General features: G+C 35.4%; 1 protein-coding gene across 4 annotated transcripts in view; it reads left to right on the forward strand.

Annotated features, from left to right (window-relative positions):
* The first annotated feature begins 203 nt into the window (after window positions 1-203).
* The window catches only part of LOC118271123 (immunoglobulin superfamily containing leucine-rich repeat protein), a 380874-nt gene continuing 363217 nt past the window's right edge, over window positions 204-17860 (forward strand). For all 4 annotated transcript variants that reach the window (XM_035587058.2, XM_035587059.2, XM_035587060.2 and 1 more), the window contains exon 1: window positions 204-588. The gene's annotated coding sequence lies outside the window, so the exon portion shown is untranslated. The remainder of the gene's footprint in view (window positions 589-17860) is intronic.

The following is a 17860-nucleotide window of genomic DNA, read 5'->3' on the forward strand; positions in this document are numbered from 1 at the left end:
CTCTGCCTAACCCTTCGGGGATAAAGGGCGTGACAATATGACTACGTAAGACTGTCCGTCAGTGAAGCTAGGGGCTCGTTCCATAATGTAGAGTCCTATGGAGAAGAACGAGCAAGAAACTCCATCATTATTCCTTTAACAGGGCATACATACAGTATAGAACATCCATGATGTATGGATACTGCATATTTTAATGAGTATTCATGATCATATTTCTGCCGGTCCACTATTTATTTATGCAGGCATATTTCGCGATGATACCTACCTACCTACAAACACAAATTCACGCGAGCTATAGTCAGTTCCTTTCAGACCGCGCGCGGAGGAGGTCGTGTCGCTTCTCACGGAGGTACTACGAAAATATATCACTCGCAGTGGAAACTAAAAAGTAAAACTTAAAATAGTGTTATGTGTGTGTGATAAATTACAAAAATCTTTGAAAAATAAATAGTGTTCTTACAGTGTTAACGTACCGTATTTGTTTTTAACGTGAAAAATTTTATCGTGAGTGCGGTTGAAATGTATAATTAGTGTTTCTGAGTTAGTGTCAGTGTGTCAGTTATTAAATTAGTCCGTTTAAAAATTAAGGTGAGTGCTTTTTTATGGTATTAGGTTTACAAATGAATGGTTAGTGGACGATTATGATTATTTAATATGCACATACGATTTATTTGGTGGTGTAATTTTTGGGGTTTTTATGTGAGGCCATTCGTTCCCTAATGTGTATAAGAATTATATGTGACATTAATTCTTTAATTTATTATTTAATTAATAAAAAAACAAATTACACTTTTTTAAAGATAAATAAATAATCTTAGATCTATAATAATGAAAATATGAATCTTAGTTATTTCGCAAGTGTAATTTACACATGATAAAAAAGAAACTTTAACCAATCTATTTATGTTTTACGAGCGAAGAATATTTGTGTAGATTGAAGAGAAAGTTGTATGAATAGTTTGTGAAAATACTTTATTTCGATTTATTTTAGTATTGCGGATACAAATAGCCACCAGGGGCCTCTTGGCGATTAAAATATTTGCACGATAAAAATATGTGTTGGTACTGGATGTAGGGTTAAAAATATCAATTTTGGTAACATTTTTAGAACATGACCAAGTGTCATATCAGATTGTTGGGGTACGTAAGGCACCTCTATTAATATGCGCATTTTAAATTTATTTTATATATTTATTTCACAAATTACTATCATTACATAATGAATACAATTCGGTAGTGTAGTCTAACAACATATATTTTTCGATCTCTTTGACTGAATATTGGTGTTACATTGTTCTCAACATAATTGAACCAACGAAACAATGTAACCAAGTATTGTATTGTAAACCTGATTGTAAAAGAGTAACCTATTGAGTTTCTTGCTCGTTCTTCGCCATAGGGATCTACACTTTGGGACGAGCAAATAGAGCAACGAGAGGACTGACCGACAGACAGACTTTTTATTTTAATATATATTTGCTTTGACGTGCAAAAGTGCCTTCCCGGTCTATTTGAAATAAATAATATTGGCTTTGACTATTTTGTATTTATTACCTAGTTTAATTAATAGGTACAATGTAGACATAAAGTTTTCAATAAAGGCTCAATAATTATACAGCGATAGAGGTGGATAGTTTGTTAGGTACACGTTATAATACAGCTTTTAATTTCTTCTATTTAATGTAACTAACACCATTTTTACATATATTACGTTATGTCCCATGTAAATGGGGGTGAGCCTGTTGGCATACACTGAGTATAATTTCAGACTTAGTGCTTATAATTTAGAATTTTAGATAAACCCAAAAATGTAGAGTTTACGTTGACTATATGTAAAGTCTAAAGTAATCGTGTCATTCCTAGGTATTTATTTTCAAGTTATTTCAATTACAAACGTGCTGTATTACGAATAAATGCGTTTGTGTTTTTTTAATAAATGATACACAAGGTCTCTTTAGAAGTATGTGGGGTAAAAAGGTACCTAATTTATTATCACAGTCAGGGTAAAAAATTATGTTTTGTTTTTGCTACCTTGGTATCACGGGCGATACTATTAGCAGAAGCTAACCTAGCTAAACTAGTACCAAGATAAATAGTATGTATATAAGGTGTTCTAAAATTATCTGCCACGGCTTTAATAGGTGGTAGTGTTGTGTTTGAAGATTACAATAGTGAAGAAATTTCGTATCCTGGACCAGTTAATTCCATTTGAAAACACAAAGAAATTAAATGAACATTGACTCTACTCTGCAAAGCGTTGTGCGTATTTGTGAATGAAAACAATTGATAGCATTTGACAGAGACAGTGAAAGAGACAGCTCTTTTAAAATAAACGGATACGTATATATTTTTTTAATTACTCATAAGTATTTTTTTTTAATTCAATTCAATCAATCATTTATATTCACAATTTTAATCTTCAACCACAACACTACCTCCCATTAAAGCCGTGGTAGATACTTTTAGAACAACTAATATAAAGTAAAAATAAGTATAATATTGGTTCGCATAATAACGTTATTTTTGTGCGTCGCGTGACGTCACACCATGGCTGCTAACATGCAACGCCACACTATGCAGATACCACAATTACTATTACGGTATACTTTTCAAATTCTTTTGGTTATAGAATTAATGTTATACATACAGTATGAAAATCGCTAATATGACTTCTACTTTCATTCGCTCATAAGACTAATGAAACTACAAGTATTACTAGTTCACAGAAGCATAAACACAACTACAAAATATATCAACGAAAACCGAATTAAAAAATTGAAATTTTCAAATTAATCATCTATTAAATTCTGTATGAACAGCTCCTTGTTTCTTGATTACAGAAGAGCTTGAATGTAGTAGGTTGTCTAGGAATCTAACGGACATGCGGTGTGGCTGTTATAACTAATGCCGTATTTGTAAAAAGTGTTCAAATTAGCTCAAATAGAAAAAAACACTTTTTGGCTTACCTTCTGGGCCTACTTCGATAATTTTTCGTATACTGTCAGCTAACATGATAACTAATATGTGGTTTAAATGAAGTCGTGAGGGTTTTCCCCATACAGTATACCACGAGTCTTTAAAAATATGGTTCAGACTAATGAACAAATCGAATCGGGTCAAACGAGAATAAATTATCTACAGAAGGATATATATTTAAATATCTTCTTTTTTAATCTGTCTAGTTTTTTGTGGGATAGGAGGTAAATGAGCATACGCGTCACCTGATGGTAAGCGATCAGTGTTCCCATGGACACCGGTAACACCAGAGGAGTTTTCAGGTGTGTTGCTGGCCTTTTAAAAACAAATGGTTTGAAGAATGTTGACTATGAACTTAATAATATTATGCTCTATGTAAAAGGCCCTCCTATCACCACTAACGGCAATTAGCTTCACCAATTACCCTAATCCAGGCTCTATATTTGATATTGTGCACAATTATTATCCTATTATGTAATAACATAATACTGAGAATTGTAGATGATTAAAACTAAGAGTTGACATTCGGCTCAACGTACCCGTTTCCAATGTCCAGTAAAATAAAACGTCCAAAATGATAACAGAATTTTGAAAATGTTAAACTCCAAGTCACACGTGAACTTGATACTCCATGTTCAACAGCTATAATAGCAACCACGCAACCAATGACACAGTCAGTAAATAAATACAGAAATAAGAAAACATCCCACCATTCTCTCCAGTACCAAACTAAATTAGGACTAGCGGCCGAGCGAAATACAAATACTAACTTTATGATTAAGTCGAGTAAATGGTACATAGACTTGTTGTAACTTATAACTATTTACTCATTCTATTATTACTAGTAAACTTAGCAGTTAGTGAAGTTTGGCTTTAAGAGAGACAAGGCAGAAACGTTCTTTGATAAAACTGTGCTTTTCCAACGCACCTGCCAAGCATGGAGATGGAGATTCAGGCTTCTGTCTTATATAGCTGAGCCCTACAGTCTCCCAGTGATTGTCACTCGCTTTTTTTGCAACGTCATGCCTTTTGTCCCTGAAAGCTTCGGCACGAATGGGCCGGCTCGATCGGAGTGATACCACGGTCAAGCAGAAAACCGACGTGAAACAACGCGTGCGTTGCGTGAGTGAAGTTACCGGAGGCGCAAATCCCCGCTTCCCAATCTTCCCAATCCCCGATTCCCCAACAACCCTTAAATTAATATCCCCTAAATGGCCGACAAAATGTCCATGGGCGGCGGCGATTGCTTACAATCAGGCGATACGTCTGCCCCACTACCGGTGTGTGTACCAAGACATGACAACTATTTATATCCCTATGAATCTACCTTTAGGACCTAATCACTTGAATATTGTACTGAATTATTAATCTTCAGCGATTTGATTTGGAATCAGCGAGGCGTAATTCGATTATTCGAATGTTTCGAATACAACTATCGACATTTCCATTTGATTCGATATGTTAACTACATTATTTTAGTATGTTTGTAAATGATTACGAATCGCTATTTGGAGCTAAATGATAACGTAATGATATACCTTATTGTTCGAAGAATTTGGAGTAGGCAGCAGTGTATAATGAAACAGCATTCTACACACTTTTCACAGGTTATGTTGCAAATTGTAAAAACTGTAACATACTTGGATGAAAAGTATTTTCAGTTTTTTAGTTTTATGAAAAATCTTTGTAATTAGCACTAAGTCTGAAATTAAACCAGGTTTATTGACTTTTGTAAAAAAAAATGAGCTTCTGAAGCTTTTAGCGGCAATAACACCGTGTTACATTTAATATGAATGTACATTATTTTTCCTTATTTTGTAATGAAAACATATAACAAAGATGTTCTTTACTCCCCAAAAATGCGAGCTCGCGTAATTCGATAAATTTTTTTCTTGACGAGGCGGAAGAGAGTGTCAGACTCTTACTGGCTAAAAACCACCCCGTTCCTACTCCTGCTTTTCGAGCCGGAGCCCCAGTAACCCGCTATTTAGTCCGCAGCCCCGGAGTAATTTGATCATTAACAGCACAATATCGGATCGTTTCACACGAGGTGCTAAATTGGGGAAATACCAAAACTTTAGACACCATACAAAACATTTTCGTATTTGCCAATAATATCGGCGTGTAATGTTCGTATCGCGTGACGGCATCGCAACGATTTTATACCAAGTTCGTATAAACTTGGAAAGTTTTCACCCTGTGTGTTTCGACGGATTGTGGTAGGAAACTTATTTTTTTTACTGTCTTTTCGTTTTAAGCTGTGATTGGTTAGAGCTGGTATTATTTCCTTTTGTTAATGATAACTACTGTTTGGTTCCTGGTCGGATGTATGGCGACGTACTACGATATCTGAGTTTGGATTCTCGCCCTGAGACATAGGTACAAATATAATATTATTACTTACTTTGGATTTATTATTGAATACCTTAGCTAATCAGGGATCCTACATTAAATGATAAGTATGTTGTTATTGCCTTTTGTGACTCCAAAGAAACTAATGTAACTAACACCTATTTATTAAATTTACCAACTGTCGACTTAAGTACGAACTGCGCATGTTACAAAATGAGGGTCATAGACATTATAGCGGTAAATTGACAGATGCCAATTTGGTCACTTATCGTACGACACACACACGCAACGCTTGCACTTGCAGAGCCGAAATAAAAAAGGTATAGTACCAATATAAACACTGACTGACAGACTGCACGGTTGGCGCGGTGGCTAGGAAAATGGCTGCCGTGCAATGTGGCTCGGGTTCGATTCCCGCACGGAACAACTCTATGTGTGAACCACAAATTGTTGTTCTGGGTCTGGATGTTATGTGTATGTGAACTTGTATGTTTGTAACTTGTATGTTTGTGTTCCTAGTGTGTGGCAACACTTTTAAAGAAAACATTATTGATTTTATACTATAGTAAGTTTCCATTAATTGTTTATAAGAATTGTCGGAAATGTTAACGTCAAATAGTTATTTTCTCGACTAACCAATAGTACTTCGATTTCCGAGACAAAAGAACTTGGAACATATTCTTTACACGATCTTATTTGTCAGTTCAATAGACAACATAGCCTCTGGGACTATTTTGAAATAACTAGTAATACTAGGAACTATGGATTCTGATCATTATTTATTTATTACTAGCGACCCACCCCAGTTTCGCATGGGTGTAATGGTGATATATTATGCATGTATTATACATATAATCTTTCCTCTTGAATCATTCTATTTATTAAAAAAAAACTGCATCAAAATCCATTGCGTAGTTTTAAAGATTTAAGCATACAAAAGGAAATAGGGACAGTGAAAGCGACTTTGTTTTATACTATGTAGTGATTAGAATAGGCTTACTCTAAGAACAATTTTTGTCGTGGTGGCTCGGAGGTTTATGCATGAAGGTGTAGGTTCAAAACCTACCAATAGCAAGTACCAATGGGACCTTTTCCGAGGAATGTGTACTTCCTAAGATTATTTTGACACCACTGACAAACTGTGAAGGAAAACATCGCGAGGAAACCTGAAATCAGTGTTTGAAGTTTGAAATCGCAAATGCGTATTGAGTAAGCGTAGTTATTAAACCTTCTCTGTGTAAGAAGAGGTCTTTAGTCAGCAGTGGGCGCTTATAGGCTGTTGATTATAGTGATGATGAAGAACGATTATAAAAATGTGAATCTTTTTTTATTCTTTTTTACTATCGTGATATAGAAGAGCCAACATAATAGTGTGGTTAAAAAAACAGTGTTATTTAATTTTTACGATGTAAAACCTATATTGTATGTGTACTATTTCGTACAATATGACTTCGATCCTCTTAATACACATATTTGCAGTAAAGGCGTAGATACATCTTCATCAATAATGCTGCTATTATTTTCGTTATAATACGGGGTAAAGGTTTCAGGCTAAGTGCTTTTAGCTACTTAGAATTCTAAAATATTCTTCATTTAGATTTATCTATCTACCTATAATTTAGTGCTACATTGTTCTTACAATACATATTGGATTAAATAGTAGATAAGTGAGATTGTTAACGAGTTATTTTATTAAATCGATACAGTTTCGGTTTTTGATGGGATTGATTAACCAAAATACTGTAATGTATTTAGTATTTAATGTATTTATTTGGTGGGATTGTAGTCAAGCATTAGTTTATATCGAATAAAAAAAACTTTTACTTATCTTGATAAACTTTTCTTAAAACAATAATTCAGATTACTCACTCACTGTTAGTTATTTTAATCCTATTCCTCCTTCTTCCGTGAAATCTAAAGAGTTACAAGTCACAGAAATATGATAATCTATGTAGTTTGACGCTGTTTTCTCAAAGGAAACTCACAATGATCTCCTAAAACGAGATGAAACTGACATAAAATAAGCCACTTCCCTTGAACCGAAGTAAAAAATAGGCAAAACGTGACGATCATGAAAAGTTTTTTTTTTCGGAACTAGCATTAGTTTACTTAGGGACACCCCTGGAAATATTGTGTGTGACAACACCCTGGGGGCGCGGAAAAAAAAGTAGTGGAAACAAACTTTTCCGATTCGCTATAAAAACCGGTAAACCGGCGATCTCTATCGAAACTATACCGGATTTTTATTTATCGTTTCCCCACTAACCCGCGACCAGAGAGTTAGCACAGTTTGTGAATTTAAAAAAAGAACAATCGCTATTGCTTGCTTTCTATTCGATTGTTGTTGTTATGCTTTTTGAGAAATTGGGGTTTTTAAAATACTTCTTTTTATGTTAGTTTACTTAGTTTTTAACACAACGAATCAATTAGGTAATAGCTTTTTGGTAGCAAATTCTATTGTCCTAGAATTTTCAAGTTCAATTTCAGGGTAGATAATGTATAAGTATGTACGAACCAACTGAGATACCTTTTCGTTTTTATTAAAATTTGGTTTTAACAACACAACAGTTATTCGTCTGCTTACCTCTTCTTCAATTTTCAGAATATGTTACGTAATATTGAGAGAATTAAGTGAATTTTAATAAAACATTATCATATTGCTTTAATAACTCAATCTTAATTAAAATGTGACAATGAAATTTAAGATTTAACACTTAATTAATATTAAAATAGATGGCGACAGTTACAATAAATTATTCTAAAATTAGACTTAATAAGGGATTTAATTGTCTTGACTTTTGAACAACTTACAATCCTATTAAGGATAGGCAGACAAACACATAATTAACATAAAAGTGATAATCACTCTTAGTTTTAAGATGGTCAATGTATATCTCTTAAAAACCGGGCATAATTACGAAATGTTATAAGTAATAGTTAAGTATTAATTATAAGTAGTAAGTAAGTAGGTAAGCCTACTATTATTATAACCATTATTCAAATCCCTTGTGCCTCTCAGCAGTCGTGTTTGCGCAAGATGCAAACATTCGACTTACAATCGTCATGCATTCGTTAATTGACGAAAGCGTGCGCATACCGTGCCGTAACGTAACAGTAGTAGCTCTAACAACACAGTCAAAAAACCTAAACAAAGATTTCCAATAACGAGATTTTATTACGAGTCTAAACAGAATTCTTCACGAAGTTTCTGTCTTAAAAAAACAATTGCCCACTTACTTACCTTGGGGTTCGTCAAATTAAATTGGAAGACAGTTTCCCCTCGATCGATTTACGAGTATCCGTCCCAAAGTAGTTAATTAAACGAAGATTGATTTTCCTAGCAGTTTATTGCCCTGTGCTCGTGACGACGCGGCGATTAAATAAATAATTTACCAAAACCGATTATAAAGAATAAATAAAATCAATTAAAAACTCCACTCGAAACTTTATTTAAGTACATAAAAAAATTACGATTTCAAAAAGAAAAGTATTGTTTTTAAAATTAATTATTATTTTACCGATTTTCTCACGTAACTGTTTGCCGCATTCCGCGACACACGATGCGGCGATGCGGCGATTGTCGCGTAATGCTGCTCAAGAATATGAGCCTCTAGCTTAAAACTAGTCGAGTTCCTCGTCAAACAGTTACGTGAGTAAGCCAATAACATAATAATTAGTTTTTAAAATTATTTACATTGAACACGAATTTATTCGACGTACATTATTATGATTAACATTAAAAGACAATTTCTCTTTCATCTAAAAATAGCTTCAGATGAACGATTTCTCGTAAGTCGATTACGTATTCATTTAAAATAGAATCGAGTAAATTTTCGGATTGCTGGGTTCCGATCGACAATGCCGCATCCCTTTTGTGAAGAAAGTTAATTTAATACGTACCTAGTTTGGTTTGTAAGATAAGGGTGGGAGCACTGACTGATTGCTTACAATATTATAGCTTATAAAATTCAAGCTCTTATCGCGGCAGCCATGCTGTTTTCGTTAAAATTAGAATTCGCTTCGCTTCCTTACTTTTTAGAGTTCTGTAATCAAAGGGTTCGAATAAAGTTTGTCTATTTGATATGTACTTTTTTTAAATAATGTTTAGCGGGTACCTTACATAAATTATTCGGAGATGCTCGATTAATTTCGAGTTCGAAAAATAGTGATGTTCAGTCTAAATAGTTAAATATTTAAATCGATAAATAATTATTTAGTGTTGGTATTCATTAATATTTTTTAAATAATGCATGAGGTATGCAAAATGTCGAGAAATATGACGAAATAAGGGAGAGAAATGAAACAGCGAGGTATCTAGGATTGAAATTATGAAAATGATGATGATGATGATAAGATAAGATAATTAATATCCAGGAAATGTTTAAGCAAAAAAAGTTTCAAAGGAATCTTTATAAAAATATGAAATTTCTTCATTATTATTTTATTATAACTTTCCTGAGACATTAAATTAATTATTGTGTTATCGGCTTACTCATGTAACTGTTTGACGAGAATCTCGATTAGTTTCAAGCCATGGTAGAGGCTCATATTCAAGAGCAGCATTCCGCGACATACGACGGCGCGACTGTCGGGAAACTAGAGTCTGTAGTCGAGTTTATTTATTTATTATAATTTTTTTTAGTACGGAACTTATCATGTGAGAATCTGACTCGAACTGGTTTAATTTCGACGCCGTGACTCCAAGATGATATGACCCTGAGTGTGATGGCAAAGATACTTTAGAAAGATGAGTCAAATTATCTTTGAGAATCACGTTTCGGTTAAACGTATTCTCAAGAAAACCGTTTAGATTTCCTCAAGATTCGTAGACTAAAAATGTATGTGAAATTATAAGATACGTATCGCAGGAAATATTCACAAAATGTCCTATAACATCAGAGTTAGATAAGCTTTTGAGAAAAATGTTTATACATATTTTTTCTTTAACAAAAGAATATTGAGTTTTAGTTTATATGGAAACGTTAAGATTTTCCGTTTAAGAAAGATTTATCTATGTGTGTGTGTGTGTTTGTATTTCTTTAATTCTAACACAATTTGATTCACATAAGAACCAATCTAGTCTAGACTAATAAATAAAAATGGAATGTCTGTTTGTAATATTGAAATACACCAAAATATATTTATTTACAATTTTTGTCTATTTGTTCCGGCAAATCTCTGAAATGGTTAGATCGATTTTATTACATCGTGAGGAAACTTGGGCTTATAATTTCGAATTATAAGTTTGAAATCGCCAACCCATATTGAGCAAGTGAGGTGATTAATGCTCAAACCTTCTTTATGTGACACGAGGTTTTTATCAGCAGTGGACACTTATAGACTGATGATGATGATGATGATGATGGGTAAGTAACATTACATTGCTCCCTACATAGATAAAAATACATTAGTCACTTTATCTATGCAAAATAAAAATAAAATATTCAAACATTTGCAGCAATATTAAACTGATATCTGCGCACAATGCTTTGTAAGTACGTACCAATACAATCGGCTGGCCTACATCTCAATCGGGACATCAAACACAATAATATTCTCATATCTGTCGTCACAAGTGAAGAAATAAACGACCTCTACCCTACTCACCCCCTTTTTCACCCCGTTGAAGGGAGGGGGGGTATCTTAGCCTATAAGCGGACATGAGGCTCCTTCAACCATCTGATGTACAGACTTAGTAGACCACTATCCGCTTAGATGACAATGACAAGTAAAGTATTATATTTATTTTATTATTCCGTTTATGGTTTATTTTATTGTTGGAACGGAATCAGACATCGAAACAGAAAGAAACGCAATATCACGCCTTTTTATCCCCAAAGTTGTAGGTAGAGCTGCACATTATGGCACGTAATCCCACTATACAATGTACACTCACTATTCACCATTTGTGTTATAAGTCCCTTGTAATAGGGGGTGACTCTATTGCTATATACAAATACTAGTCACAAGTCTTGACTCCGTGCTACTACTGAGATTTTTTTTAAAACCCAATAAATAACCAATAATACTTTGCCCGACCCGGGAATCAAACCCAAGATCCCTTGTCCGACAATCGCACTTGCGACCAAAACATACAATAAATAAATATTCTGTTTTTCAGCTTCCGTAACTAGTTAGTTAGGTTCAAGCCATGCCAGAGACTCATATGAGCACTTCGCGACACCGACAACCGAATGACAATATAATTAATTATGTATATCTCACGAAACTTAAACATCCAATAATACTTTGCCCGACACACTATAAAACTCCATAGATAGTTAAAAGTTGATCAAGTAGTATGTAGACATGTGCTAGCTACACACATTAAGGAGATTAATTTAATTTCCAATACGGGTTCCGGGGCCGTGCAGTGTAATTAAAGCGAAAATCCTCAAAACAAGCTTAGCGCAGAGGTTGCTAGTTTTTGAGGTTGCCCCAAATTAAGCAGGTCAACACCCCCAAGGTGAGAGCCCATGAAAGTTTAGCTGTTTGCCCCAAGTTTTACAAAGCGGGCCCTAATTCATTATACGGTCGGTCAGAAACAGAGTTATATGTCCTCACTTTAAATAGTTTTTAGTTTTTTACTGAACCATGTACCATGGATGTCTGTGAAAAAAATTATTAAAAGATTTTTCATGGATTTTGTTTTGTTTGCATGTTTCGTTTTCTAGTGGTCGCTAGGGCGACTGCCGGACAAGGGGTCTCGGATTCGATTCACGATTTATTACAGGGCTTATTTTGGTTTTTCGAAACATTTTCAGTGGTAGCACGGAGGTCGGATTTGTGTCCAGTGTATGGCAATAGGTTCACCCCTTATTACGTGGGATTTTTAACTGTCACGCCTTTTACCCCCGAAGGGGTAGGCAGAGGTGCACATTACGGCAGGTAATGTCGCTATACAATGTACACCCACATTTCATCATTTATGTTATGAGTCCCTTGTAATAGGGGTGAGCCTATTGTAGTAGTACCTATAGTTTGTAATAGGCAGGTAGCTGATGTACTAAAGAGTAGTTTAGGCTACTCTTTATTACTCACAAAGTCTGTAATCCACGCGAGCGAAGTCACGGGCACCAGGTAATAAAACGTCAAACCTAAAATAAAAATAATGTTACCTCTATCGAGCTCATCGGTCCAACGCGTAGAACTTTATTATTATGTATACTAAATTTTCAAGATAAACTATAAACCACTCGCTTAAACCTACATCAAAAGGTAAGACCAAAAGCGGGACAAGCCTTACCCATCCCATTCCACAGATTTGGGTACGGAAGTCCAAAAAAGCATTGTATCGGAAGATCCATATTCCATACAAGGAAAATGCCACAGACATTTCAGTTACCGCAGGTATGTGTTGTACGCACATCAAGCTATACACAACCAGTTTATCTTGGTCTCACTTTGTATGATCGTTCCGTACATCCAACGGTCAGTTTACACCGTATAGTATAGCTTCATTTGAAGGGTTGTGAACATTCAAAAGGTTCGCCGGTAAACGATGTTGAGATGTCATACGATGTGCACGTGGCCTGGTTGGAACCTTAAGGGATGCTCATAAAATATTACGTTGTAAGGGCACTAGAATTAAATGTGGCCAATGGAAGGGTTTTGTGCTATACATAAATACATTAACATAACGTTTCGCCTTATAATTTCACGTTGAAGCATAATGGTTATCCGAAAATCCTCAATAGTTATACGGAATGCGAAGTTATGCCAGGTGTAGTAATAGTGCTTTTCTACCAGAGATGTGCTACACTACGTTGCTGTGGGTGCGTTTGGCTTCTAATCATAATCATTGGTACACATATAGCGTTGGTGGAAATGGACTCAGCTAAGCTATGTTTTTTATATGGAAAAATACGTGCTATGAATGGTTTTCCTACCATCGCAATTGGGTCTCTGGTAACCTCACTTACACACGAAACATAACGCAAGCGTTGTTTCACGTCGGTTTTCTTTGAGGCCGTGGTGTTACTCCGGTTGATCCGACCTATTTTTGTGCCGAAGCAAGGCTCTCCCATATCGTAGATGTAAATCAAAATATATAAAGCTATATTTATCTCAGGTAAAATAAAATCAGGCCAGACCCGCATTTAGCGAAGGAAAATACCCCAAACTACTTAATTTGCTAACTCAAACTATAAATTGCCTCTTTGTACTCGCATTTGATCTTTTTAAGTTAGAAATAAGAGGACCTTTTGATACAAAATACAACTGAAATTCCACTTAAAATTGTAAACAAAAATATCTATATTGATGAATCTTTATGAGATTTTTTTTGTTAAAACTTTGCCCAATAGTAAGTGTCTGTTTGAAATATTGGTATAACCGCTTTTTTCTACATGCACATAATAATATGATAAATATACCAAAATAACATTTTTTTTAAATTTTTTGTCTGTATGTCTGTTTGTTTTGGGTAATCTCTGAAATGGCTGGACTAATTTTGAGAGACTTCTTTTAGCAGGTAGCTGATTGTTTGCTGTACTTAGGAGTTACTTACTTAGGCAACTTTTATTTTAGAAAATCAAGTGACGCACGCAACCGGCGCAAGCGGCAGCAGCTAGCTCGACTAGTGTCTGTATACGTTCCTGTTAGATTAACTTACACATTTCATCAGATTCTCCGTCAGTTGAGTAGTATTGATCATAAAGTGATTTGTCTATTCGTTCCCACTATCCATAAAGAAAGAGACATTGCGAAACAAACCTTAAATATGCTAACTGCAAACCATCCACATTTTAATTTACTTAGTATTCTAGACAGTTACAGAGCCACATTATCGTCAGCTACGGTACAATGAATAAAATGTGCATTCTGAAACATTGCACTCGGCCAGAAGAAATCATAAAGAGGGACGCTTTTGAATAGTTTTGTTCAAAACTGGCGAGAAGCCAAGGCAGGCGACGCCGGGGCGCGTAACAATGTTCCTTGTTTGTTCACCAGTCAACTGTACCCATTCGATTGGATGGGCTAGGCTTCAAAACACTAGGATCCAAAACAGATGTCGATATTAAGGTCAGTCGTTAAAAATAAGGCCATGAAAAATAGGGGGCGTCTCAGTTATTTATGAAGACGCATTTATCACGTTAAAGCTCTTTTTCTTTCATCGTTTGTTGAAAAACGGGTCTAGGTTCAAACTGTTGTTGTTTCTGATGATTGGTAGTTGTAGTTGTAGAAATATTTTCGTCTGTTATCTGTGGAAGTGTGGTGTTTATCACACTTATTTTGTAACGAGCGGACATTAAGTATGGAAGAGCGATGCTTCGGTACCAATGGGCCGGCCCGATTGATGTCAGAAAACCGACGAGAAACAACGCTTGTGTCATGTTTCGTCGTATGAGTGAGGTTACCAGAGGCCTAATTACCCGTCTCCCTAATCTCCCTAATTGTCTAACCTCCAACAATCTTCAAATTCCTAACCCACAAAATACAGTCAACGCGCTTACAACATCTCCAGCGTTTCGGGTGTCCACGGGCACCGCCGATTGCTTACCATCAGGTAGGTGATCTGTCTGTTCGTTTACCAGCCATATCCCATAAAAATACGAACACCGTGCTTCATTAACAGGTAGTCAAATAATTGATGAAAAGTGTGGTTTGAAAGACGATGTAGTGACAAGGATTGAAAAGAGAATGTTAAGATGGTTTGGACATATATAATATTATAGAAAGGATGGATGAAAGCAGATTTACGAAAGAAGTATACAAGGCGAATATGAGTGGGACCGTCGGTATAGGGCGCCCCAGACATATAGCGACCAGATTGGCAATATATTAAAAAAGGGTCAAATTAAAAGTACATTTAACCGACAAGCATACATGAAAAGACTGATGACTGTTGATAAAGCGAAAGAAGTGTGTAAGAACCGTGGCAGTTGGCGTTCCATTGTCTCTGCCTACCCCCAGGGGAGACGGGCGTGAGGTTGTGTGTCAAATAATTCTATTACTATTCATTTTCAATTGAAATATAGCTTTTATGTTTGAATATTTCATAACATTTTTATCACAATGTTTTCTTGGGAGTATTTGACTTCAGTACGTGTGCGTAGATAATAACTTCTTAAATAACAGTAGAGGAGTGCCGTGATAGGAAGGAATCGATTATGCTGATGATGATGAATAGGTTCTTCTATTGCGTGTAGTTAAATATTGAGAATAGTTTTTGAAGGCCGGCCATGTATTTGTAACACCTCTGGTGTTGCGGGTGTCTATGAACGGCGCTGATCGCTTACATCAAGCGATCTGATAATCGGTTCTCCCAACAAAAAAAATCCAATCAATGAATCAGTAATTAAATTAAATGCAAAAACCTTCGACGGAAAACAATACGAAAAAAGAGAGTTAATTTTAACGCCAATAGCTATAAAATTGTGGTGTTTGTGCAAAATTTCTATCAAAAGCGAAACGATTTTACATAAAGCGCTTGGCTTAAGCTATTAAGCCGCTTAAGCTGTAAGCGATCAAAAGAGTGTTGGGATACATCGTGGGTATTAATGTAAATTATAAAAAAGGTAGGTATTAACTGTCAATGCAGGAGACTGGGGATTTGAGCCAGCATCGTAATTATTACGTCAGTACATGACAGTGTATGATGTTACATAACATGACATGTAACATAATATTATTACCGTACATTATTTCTTACAAAGAGTCGTAGTTGCAGACATTTAGTGACACCCACACAAACCCTGTTTTATTGTTGAACGTTTTAGATTTGTCTAACTCTGTTCTATTTTTCACTATGCTCGAAATCATTTTACCAAGTTATAGAATACAAAGGTTATGTATCTGCGATTTGAATAAAAAAAAAAATAACGTTTCCCAATACTAGAAATTTCTCTTGAGTCATGGGTGCGTTTACAAACATACAATTTTATATGCACATGACACTCAAACCCGAAATAATAATTGGTGAACCACAATAGGAGTTGCTCCGTGCGGGAATTAAACCAGTTATACGTTGCTCGGCAGCCAGTTGCCCCAGCCACCGCGCCAGCCATGCAGTTTTAATTTTGTATTTGTTATAAAATATGTTTTCCAACAAATTGTGAGACTGCAATATAAGTATATAATAGCCAGTTATTTGCCCACAGTCGGACGTGTTCCGCGCTAAAGATTTACCGACTACGTGCACGCTACGGCGTAGCCACGAGAGTGCTACGCCGTAGCACTAGAGAGCCACTCACGTACTTTTATTTTATTTTATTTTTCTATATTATTTAAACCTTTAATGTGTGAGTACTATCATTATTACTAGTTTGTATTTCTTTGTATAGCATTAATATTTCATATTTTAACTTAGAAAATGTATGTAAGGCGCATAAAATAAAGTGTAAGTTCGGCTACGCTTCTCTACCCTCGAGGGAGTAAACAGAGCAGTTACATACATATTATATATTCCATACTTTCCACACAGAAGTATTTTTGCAAACGAACATTTGTGAGAAAAAAGTTTTCATGTTTTATTTTCAAACATTGGCGAGAGCCGATACAATAAATTTCCCACCCCATCTGCAATCGTCGAGCGCATTTTGATAACGACTGGGGGCGGCCTCCCCTGATGGTACAACGCCTACCTTCTTTAAAAGTCAGCTTCACCTGCATTTAAGGCTTTTACCGGTGACTGACGGGAGACCGACGAGCTAGTCTTGTGGAAACAACTTCTAGAAACTTTCTTGTAATTGTTTGCAAGTAAATAATGTAGCAGTTAGTGCTTGCTCTTGCTCTTAAATGAGGCGGATTCTGATACAATATTAGTACATGAAATCTTTTATCTGGTAGTGTGAACAGGAGTCCTAGTTCCCAATTAAATATAATATTAAATAACTGAAGCTTTCATCTATAGCACCATTTCATATATTACCAAAAAGTCCATCAGATATATCATCCGCAAATCCAAAAACGTAATGGATCCAACATTGTCTACGGTAACCAAAGATTTTTAAACCGTTGCATAATACGATGTAATTGTCCAAATGTCACATATAAACAATGGAACCACGCAAAGGGATTATTGTTCTGAATCCCTGAATTGTGTACAAGCAAAATTTTCATTCATGTAATCCCCGAACGGTTTGAAGACTCATCTCAGTAGGTTATGGGATTATGTCGACTTACTGGTGTGACAACCACTCTATATGTGATACTGTATACGTTGTTGTACGAATGTTTCCCCACAAAGCATCGTGTTTTTGTCTGAACTGAGTAGTATGGTTATGGTTTTATTTCTTTCTAACAGAGCCATTAAAAGTAATACCTTGTGCGCACTATGATAGTATTTAGAAGAGTAGCGAGTATTTAACACCTCGATTTTGGGACCGATATAGCTACTAATATACTAATGTACTGCAAGGGCATTAGTCTACTACTTAACATCACGCACATTTTCAGACTACAATCGTACTAATATTATAAAGTCTGCAACAACACATGTACCGTGATGTTTGTCCGTCAACCACGCTGAAACTACTGAACGGATTTTGTTGAAATTTGGTATATAGATAGGATATAAGCTGTTTTAGGT

This window comes from Spodoptera frugiperda, chromosome 9, assembly GCF_023101765.2.
Source record: "Spodoptera frugiperda isolate SF20-4 chromosome 9, AGI-APGP_CSIRO_Sfru_2.0, whole genome shotgun sequence".
NCBI lineage: Eukaryota > Metazoa > Arthropoda > Insecta > Lepidoptera > Noctuidae > Spodoptera > Spodoptera frugiperda.